Here is a 10387-nt window from a genome sequence, read left to right as displayed (position 1 = left end):
CAATATATAGATTTTACAAACAACCCACATATAGACTCACTTGATTTATAGCAATAATGCCACTGAAGTGTAATAGGGAAAGAATAGCTTTGTACAACAAATGGTATAAAGTCAGTTGACTCTCCATATGGGAAAAACTGTATCATGAATCCTAACTCGTATCATACATAAATGTCAATTTTTTCTGTATTATGTAGTCTTATATGTGAAAGGTAAAATGATAATGTATGTAAATGAAACAGAATTTTTCACGATGACCCGAAGATAGACAAAATTTCTAAACATAATAAAAATTGCTTACATTAGAAAAAGTATAAACTTTTGCCCATAAAACAACATAAAAAGACCAAAACATCAAGCCACAACCCAGGAAAAGACGTGTACATTATATATATCTCTCTCAAAGAAATTGCATACAGAACGTATAACATTTATGTGAAACTCAAAAGACTGTCCACAGTTAACATTCTTTTCAAGTATACATGGGACATTCACAAAGATAGATCATATTCTGAGCCAGTTTTGTAAGATTGAAATTATAAAGGCTATGCTTTATAATTATGGTATATTAAATTAGAAACAAAAAACAATAAAATATCTCAAAAATCCTAATTATTTGGATACTAAATCAAATACTTCTAAGTAACCTATGAGTTAGTTAATGATGGGATCATTGAAAGGAAAGGGTCTAAAGTTTAGTCATTACCTATTGCCTGCTCATTTATAATAAAAATCCAAAGCAACCTAATCACCAGTACCATTATGTGTAGTCCAGTATGAGGGAAGATCTATGTCAGTCTATGTCTGAATTGCCAGATGTAGCAAATAAAAATATGAGATGTGAAGTTCAATTTGAATTTCAGATGAATGACACATAATTCTTAATGTAAGTATATTCCATGCAATAGTTGGGACATACTTATATTTCAGTTTTTATGCTGCTTATGTGAAATTCAGATTTAACTGTATGTCCTCTGTTTTGACTAGGTGTAATTCATAAGTGACCGGGATAGTAATGCCTGCCCTGAGTATCAAGCCTGCTGACCTGTAGTTGGCCTCCATAGACTGGGGACTCATCTGGCCTTTACTCAAGGGTATGAGGGAGACCTGTAGGTAATCTACTGTCATGGAGCTTCTCACATGGGAAAGGAGAACCAGAGTCTGAGCCTGACTCATTGAGAAGTTTCTTTGTCAGCTTTTGGGATTTTGTGCAGCATGGCAGTTCCTAAGCTCCTCTTCCACCCCACCATGCCTTTGACCTCAAACTCCAGAGCTGCATCATAGAAAGATAAGGAAGTCACTAATATTCAAAAGTCTCCCCCAGTTTTAAAGCCTCTGTCTAGCAACCTAACCTATTCAAGCAGCCAGACCATTGCCCAGCTGTGGAAAATCATGGAATCAGGCTAGACTGCAACTTGATTCATGACCCAGGGAGGCAGGTCTCTGCATTGGCTTCAAATCAGCAAAATATTATTATAACAAAATTGGTTATTGTTGTTCCTGTGGAATTTTTTCTTGCATTTTATTATTTATCATATAGATAAACCATGGTATAGAATATCTGATTAGCCAAATTCTAGAATAAGCTTGTATAAACATGGCCTAAAAGAGAGAAAGTCCATTTCTGTCAAAATGTCAAAATTACAACCATGAGACTGATATCTGAGAAGATGTGAATGAGATAATTCTTGCTTGGCAAAATTTGCATAGAAGTTTATGTTGAAATAGTTTTTAGACATTTTACCACAAAAGGAGAATTTTCCCCAGCCAGAAACACCCTGATGCTAATCTGAATGTCACTTTCAACATGGACCATCTTTCAATTTCATCTTTTAGTCAATGGCATTTCAAAACAAAGTCTCTGACCAACACTGTTTTGAGGTTTTATTAATTGTTTTAAAGCTAGCACTGGGTAGAAAAACCTGAAGTATAATTAATTGTTGGAGGCTCAGTGTGGATAAATTTGAGAGGGTTTTTAAAATATTTTATTTATTATTCATGAAAGACACACAGAGAGAGGCAGAGGCAAGGGCAGAGGGAGAAGCAGGATCCATGCAGGGAGCCTGATGTGGGGACTTGATCCTGGAACTCCAAGATCATACCCTGAGCCAAAGGCTCAACTGCTGAGTCACCCAAGTGTCCCAATTTTGAGAGTTAAGAAACCTCAAGGGGAAAAAAAAAAACCCTCAAGGGGGCTCAGTCTTTCGGGGATATCCACAGTTTGTGAGTTTTGTCTCTAGGAGTTCTACCAAGGGCAATGACTAAAACATAGTAATAAATACAGTAGATATTAATCCAATTATATCAATAATCACTTTAAAAGTCAACAACCTAAACATACCATATTTATATTGATGAGAGATTATCAGTATGTATTAAAACCATAAGACCCAACTAAAGATTGGCTACAAGAAACTCATTTTAAATATAAAGTATTCTAAGGAGGGCACTTGATGGGATGATATGATGATGTATCTGCATATATATATATATATGCATATATATAGCATACAGAACGTATAACATTTATATAAATATATATATATTATATATACAGTAAAGAGATGGGGAAAGATATACCATGCTAATACTAATTAAAAGAAATTTGGGGCAGCCTGGGTGGTTCAGCTGTTTAGTGCTGCCTTTGGCCCAGGGCATGGTCCTGGAGACCTGGGATCGAGTCCCATGTCTGGCTCTCTGCATGGGGCCTGCTTCTCCTTCTGCCTATGTCTCTCTCTGCCTCTCTCACTCTCTCTCTCTCTCTCATGAATAAATAAATAAAATCTTTAAAAAAAAAGAAATTTGGAGTATTTGTAATAATTTCAGAAAGAGCAGACTTCAGAGCTAGAAAAATAATCAGGGATAGAGGCATTACCTAATGACAAAGGGATAAATTCTCCAAGAAGATATAATAATCCTTAATGTGTGTGCACCCAGTAACAGAGTATCAAAATACTTGAGGCAACAACTAATAGAATAGCAAGGAGAAATAGACAACTGTACTATTATAGTTGGAGACTTCAACACCCCTCTATTACTAATGAACAGCTCTAGGAGGCAGAAAATCAGTAAAGACATAATTGAATTCAATAACACCATCAATCAACTGGATATAACTGACATCTATAGAATACTTCATCCAACAACAACAGAATACACACTCTTATCAAGCTTACATGGAACATTCACCAGAATAGAAAGAATACAAATCATACAATCTATCCTTTTCAAACCATAACAGAAGTAAATTAGAAATTAATGACACTGAAAAATTCCCAAGTATGAGGAGATACATAACACATTTCTAAATAACACATGAGTCAAAGAAGAAATATCAGGAGAAATTTCAAAATATTTTGGACTAAGTGAAAATGAAAATACAGTTTATCAAAATTTGTGGGATGCTGCAAAAGTAGTGGTTAGAGGGAATCCCTGGGTGGCTCAGTGGTTTAGCGCCTGCCTTCAGCCCAGGGCATGGTCCTGGAGACCCAGGATTGAGTCCCACATTGGTCTCCCTGCATAGAGCCTGCTTCTTCCTCTGCCTGTGTCTCTGCCTCTCTCTCCTCTGTGTCTTTCATGAATAAATAAATAAAATCTTTTTTAAAAAGAAGTGGTTAGAAAGAAATTTATAGCACTGAATGCATATATTAGAAAAGAAGAGCCATCTAAAATCAATAATCTAACTGTCCACCTTTGGAAAGTATAAAAGGAAGAGCAAATTAATTCCAAAGTAAGCTGAAGGAAATAAGTAATAAAAACTAGAGCAAAAATAAATGAAATAAAAACAAAAAAAAAAACAAGAAATTGACATAAAAAATCAATGAAACCAAAATACAGTTCTTTGAAAAAACCAATAAAATTAATATGCCTCCAGCCAGGCTAACTAAGAAAACAAAAGAGAAAAGACACAAGTTACTAATAACAGAAATGAATGGGTGAACATCACTATGGATCCCATGGACCTTAAAACGATGATAAAGGAATACTATGAACAACTCTATGCCCACATATTTGATAACCTAGATGAAATGGGTCAATTTCTTGAAAGACACAGCATGCCAAAATTCACATAAGAAGAAATAGACGCTCTCAATAAGCCTCTATCTATTAAAGAAGCCAAATCAATAATTTATAAATTTCCAAAATAAAAAACACCAGGCCCAGGTAGGTTCACTAGTGAATTCTATGAAATCTTTAAGGAAGAAATTATACCAATTCTTCATAATGTCTTTCAGAAGAAATAAGCAGAAAGAATACTTCCTAACTCATTCCATGAGGCCAGTATTGCCCTAATACCAAAACCAGACAAAGACATTATAGGAAAAGATTATATTATTATATATTAATATAGGATTATAAACCAAATTCTCTCATAAACATGGATTTAAAAATCCTCGGCAAAACATTAACATATTGAATCCAACAATATATGAAAAGAATTATACACCATGACCAAGTGGGACTTATTCTAGGTATGTAGAAGGCTGGATCAATATCCAAAAACCATCACATCAACAGGCTATAGAAGAAAAATCACACAATTATATCAGTTGATGCAGGAAAAGCATTTGACAGAATCCTACACCATTTATGACTAAAAAATCTCAACAAACTAGAAATAGAAGGTAACTTCTTCATCTTGATAAAGAGTATCTACAAAAAATCTACAGCTAACATCACAGTTAATAGTCAAAAACTAGCAGCTTTCCCCCTAAGATCAGGAACAAGGCAAGGATGTCCCTTCTTCTTTTCAATATTGCACTGGAGTTCCTAGCTAATGCATTAAGACAAGAAAAGGAAATAAAAAGTACACTCATGAGGAAGAAAGAAATGAAACTGTCTTTGTCCATAGAAGACTTAATTGTTATGTAGGAAATGCAAAAGAATTGACAAAAATAATCCTGGTATTAATAAGTGATGACAGAAAGGCTGTAGGATATGCAATTAATATATAAAAGTCAATTGCTGTGCTGTAGATCATCAATAAAAAATTGAAATTGAAATTAAAAACTCAATCCCATTTACATTTGCAACCCCAAACTGACCTACTTATGTATAAATCTAACAAAATATGTGCAAGATGTATATGAGGAAAACTAAAAAAACTCTAATGAACAGAATCAAAGAACTAAATAAATGAAGAGACAGTCCATGTTCATGAATAGGAAGACTCAATATTGTCAAGGTGTCAGTTTTTCCCAACTTAATCTATAGGTTCCAATGAAATCTCAATAAAAAAAAATCACTGAAAGTTGTTTTCGGATACTGACAAACTCATTCTAAAGTTTGCACGGTGAGGCAAAAAAATCAGAATAGCCAACATAATATTGAAGGAGAAGAACAAAGTCAAAGACTGACACTATCCAAATTAAGACTAGCTATGGTAATCAGGACAGTGTGTTACTGGTGAAAGAATAGATAAATAGGTCAATGGAATAGAGTAGAGAGCCCAGAAATAAAGTTACACAAATATAGTCAACGGGTCTTTGACAAAGGAACAAAGGCAATACAATGGAGACGCAATCTTTTCAACAAACGGTAATGGAATGACTGGACATCCACATGCAAAAAATGATTCTAAATGCAGACCTTAATCTTCTGAAACATACACCTCAAGCTTTTATTCATCCTTCAGAACAAGATGGGGAAAGAACTCCTTGGTGATGCAAATAATGAAGACGGTTAATGGTATCTGTGCCTCCCAACACTGGGAATGTCAGCATGATGAACTTGGTTTAAGAGAAAAATAGTGTTAATAAAATTGCAGCTTGCAGTTTAAATTGGTAAATAAATAAATAAATAAATAAATAATAAATAAATAAAAATAAATGCAGACCTTTCACCATTCACAAAAATTAACTCAAAATAAATCTAAAGGAAAAAGGCAAAACTGTTATGTTTGTTATCTAAATCTAAAGGAAAAAGGCAAAACTTAGTTATCTTTTAGGAACTAAGTTTTGGAGAAAACTAAGGAGAAAATCTAGCTGAGAATTGATAGCTGGACTTCATTAAAATTAAAAACTTCTACTTTGCAAAAGGCGCTGTCAAGAGAATGAGAAGTCAAACCATAGACTGGGAGAAAATATTTGCAAAAACCGCATCCAATAAAAAGACTGTTGTCTGAAATATAAAGAGCTCTTAAAACTCAGTAATAAGAAAACTAACAACCCCAGGGTGCCTGGGTGGTGCAGTCGGTTATGAGTTGGGACGCTTGGTTTCAGCTCAGGTTATGATCTCAGAGTGGTGAGATAGGGCCCCACACTCAGCGTGGAGGCTGCTTGACACCCTCCCTCCATTTGCCCTTCTCCACCTAAAATAAATAAATAAATCTTAAAAAAAAAAAAAAAGAAAACAAACAATCCAATTAGAAAATAGGCCAAAGACCTTAACAGACGGTTCACCAAAGAAAATACACAGATGACAAATAAGTATATAAAAACATGTCCACATCACATGTCATTAGGGAATTGCAAGTTAAAACAATGAGATTCCACTACACACCTTTTAGAATAGGGAAAATCCAAAACTCTGACAACATCAAATGCTCATGAGGACAAAGAGCAATACGAACTCCATTCCTTGTTAATGGGAATACAAAATGGTACAGCCATGTTGGAAACAGTTTGGTGGTTTCTTACAAAACTGAATGCACTCCTACCATATGATCCAGAAATCATGCTCCTCTGTATTTACCCAAATGAGCTGAAAACTCATGTCTATGTAAAAACCTACGCGTGACGTTTATGAACAGCATAGAATCATCAGCTGTAACCAACGTACTGCTCTGGTGAGGGATGTTGATAGTGAAGGAGGCTGTGTATGTGAGGGATCAGGGAGTACAGGCGAACCCTGTTCTTTCCACTCAAGTTTCCTATGAACCTAAAACTGTTCTAAAATTAAAGTCAATTTTTAAAAAATGGTACAATCATTTTGGAAAACTAAAATATGTTTACTTTGTGTGTGTGTGTGTGTGTGTGTATGGTACATGTGTGACGTGTCTGGCTGGGCTGGCCATACATTAGTTTTGATTCAACAGTTCTATTTCCAGGTATTTATTTGTGTTAATGGAAAACATATGTCCACACAAAGCCTCATGAGTATGTTCATAACCGTTTTATGGAAGGTAATAAATTGGAAATACCCATCAGTCAGAATGGCAAAGAAACTATGGCATATATATTCATACCATGGCTCATCACTCAGCAATAAATGGGACTGAACTATCAATCAATAACGAACTACCAACAACAATCTGGATGAATCTCAAAAACATTTTGCTGAGTAAAAGAATCCAGACACACAAATCTATAAATAATATATACAACAAATAATTTATAATATATAAATCCAGACACACAAATATAAAGATAAATAATAACTAATAAATATGTATTTTTAAATGTATACTGCATGATTCCATTTATCTAAAGTTCTAAAATAAACACGTTAATCCAAGGTGGAAAAGTTCAAAAGAGTGATTTGCCTGCAGGCAGCGGGATTATAGGAAAAGGACACAAGGAGATTTCCTGGAGTAATAGAAATGTTCTCTATCTTGATATTATGTGTGTTACAGAGGCGCGTGAGTTTGTCAAAATTGATTGGACTCCACTCTTTAAGATCTGTGCATTTCACTGTACTTAAATTATACCAAATAATTTTTTTTTAATTTAAGAGAAATAATGCTTCACTTTTTACATTTCTATACTGGAGATGGGATAGAAAGAGGATGACTGGGAATGAAATCTAGAATACCCAGTCAACAGATTCCTCTACGGGGCCAAACACTCAAAGCCATATGGAATGTTCTTCTGTGCCTATTTGGAAAAATTCCAGGCTGTTTCCTGGAAGCAGCTGAGGAAGGGGCAGAGGAAAATGGGAAAGAAGCTAAATTTATCAGATCCCCCGATCCTCCTTGGTCACGTTAGTTCCACAGACTTGTGCCAGAGGATCTATTGATGGGAGAAAAAGGGATCTAAAGGCAGACTCGGCTGGCAGTCTCCAGAAAGAATTCCTGAGGCCTACGGATTGCAGCAGCCCTCAGCTCTCTCAAGGACTTCCTTCATTGCTTTACCTCTGTAGCTTTATTTTTTTTAATTTTTTATTTTATTATTTTATTTTATTTTTTTATTGGAGTTCAATTTGCCAACATATAGATTAGCACCCAGGGCTCATCCCGCCAGGTGCCCACCTCTGTAGCTTTGCTCTCACGAGTGTCACTTTCCCTGAGAGCTGCAAGCACTCCCCAGGATATACTGGCAACGACCCCCAGAGCAGCCGTGCCACTGATACACATCTGAAGGGTCTGAAGACTGAGGTTTTACTAGGCGGTAGTAAATGCCTTATCTCAGCAGCAGGTAGCCCCTCACGGTCCTGGAAGCCTTCCTTCCAAATTCCTTAGAGACTTCTGCTATCCTTAGCCTCCATTAACTAGAAGGTACACAATCAGCCAGGCCTCATGACTCCAGTGCATCTCCTTCTGCCCATGGGTCCTGTCCCTGTGCTGTAATAAAAGCACCTTTTTGCCCCCAAAAATATCTCAAGAATTCCTTCTTGACCGTTAGCTCCTGGCCCACATCACATCATCGAAGATCTGTCACTGATCCCAACCCCAGGCTTAAAGTTGAGATTACAGGGATCCCTGGGTGGCGCAGCGGTTTGGCGCCTGCCTTTGGCCCAGGGCGCGATCCTGGAGACCCAGGATCGAATCCCACATCGGGCTCCCGGTGCATGGAGCCTGCTTCTCCCTCTGCCTGTGTCTCTGCCTCTCTCTCTCTCTCTCTCTGTGACTATCATAAATAAAAAAAAAAAAAGTTGAGATTACAAAGGATTAACAGATGCAAGTTGCCACTAAATGCCGAGACATCTCAGAGGAGCAGGTGTGAGGCATGTTTGCTCTCTAGGATATTCATACTAAGAGTCAGATGATTTTGAGATGCACACTTTGGATAGGAATTACCCCAAATTATCCTGAATTGGGGGAAAATATCCAATGTATCTATCATTAACTAGACGTTCTCCCCTTACTGACATAAAGGGGGTCTCATTGGAAGGCAGATGTCATCCCATAGGCTGCATCTCATCCAACTACTTATAGTATTTTTTTAAAGATTTTATTTATTTATTCATGAGACGCAGAGAGAGAGAGAGAGAGAGAGAGAGGCAGAGACACAGGCAGAGGGAGAAGCAGGCTCCATGCAGGGAGCCCAGTGTGGGACTCAGTCCCGGGACTGGGATCAGGCCCTGAGCTGAAGGTAGCACTAAACCGCTGAGCCACCCGGGCTGCCCCCACTTATAGTATTTAAACCAGGTCTTTGTGTATCTCACTGGAGAGTTGCTGGAGCATTTTTACCCAACTACATTTTTTTTAATGACCCAGGATAGTGGGGTGGACCCTTCAGTGGTGAGGACGCAGGAACCAGAACCTTAAAGGGGAGGCAGGATGCAGAAAGGCGGCGGGGACATGATGGAGGTGATAGAGAACAACAGAAGCCAGGCCACTGGCAACTCCTGGAGATTTTCTCAACCCCTGGGGAGGCCTGGCTGGGGTCTCCTCAACTCCAGTTGCTATGGAGGACCTTGGACTCATAACAGGAGGAAAATCTGGCCCCTCACCCATGTCCTCTCACCCTGCCCATCGCAGGCATGATCTACACCAGCCTTACTGTATGGCTGGTTCTCTTCCCACCCTCGTATCTTTTCAAAAGGTCTTCATCTTCTTTCTGCCTCCAAAATCGCTTCTTCCCTCAGAACCTCCAAATGACTCACTTCCTCCAACTAGTGTCTCCGTGTTGATTAGGAAAGCCAAGCATTGTCCCCTTCAACTGAATTTGCCCCAATCATGCACCTATCTGTACTTAACCATTCAAATGCCCCTACCTACCGAATACCAGTGCGTATACGGTGAGTCAAAAAGAAATGAACACTTTCAAAAATGTGTTAGGCAGCACCTAGGTTTTATAGGAAAATGTACCAAGGTCAATGTTTAAAGGAACAAAAGAGTTTTTTTCTATAACTGTACAAATACTCGATTTGTGTCCCTCAAGGCACATGACACGCATCAATCCTATATGCTAACAACAGTAACCCAATTCATCCCAGACCCTGTGCTGCATACTACTTTTGCTGGTTGAAATGGTGGCCGCCATGCTTCCCTTCATCTCCTCCAGGCTATGAGGGAGAAGCAGGACAAATATGAGGTTCTTGACTTTTCCCCACTAGAGGTCACATGGAGTGACGTCAGGGGGTTTGGGACCACAGTTCCAGAGGCAGGCAGTGCTTTGAACCAAGCATCCCATTGAGCTCCCTGGAAGGTGTTCTCTCAGTGACCTCTGGACCCCATGACTGACCCTAGGTAGAGCCTCATCCCACTGGAAGATGGGAGTTGTCA

Source organism: Canis lupus, chromosome 27, assembly GCF_011100685.1.
Source record: "Canis lupus familiaris isolate Mischka breed German Shepherd chromosome 27, alternate assembly UU_Cfam_GSD_1.0, whole genome shotgun sequence".
NCBI lineage: Eukaryota > Metazoa > Chordata > Mammalia > Carnivora > Canidae > Canis > Canis lupus.
Note: the sequence above shows the minus strand (reverse complement) of the source record.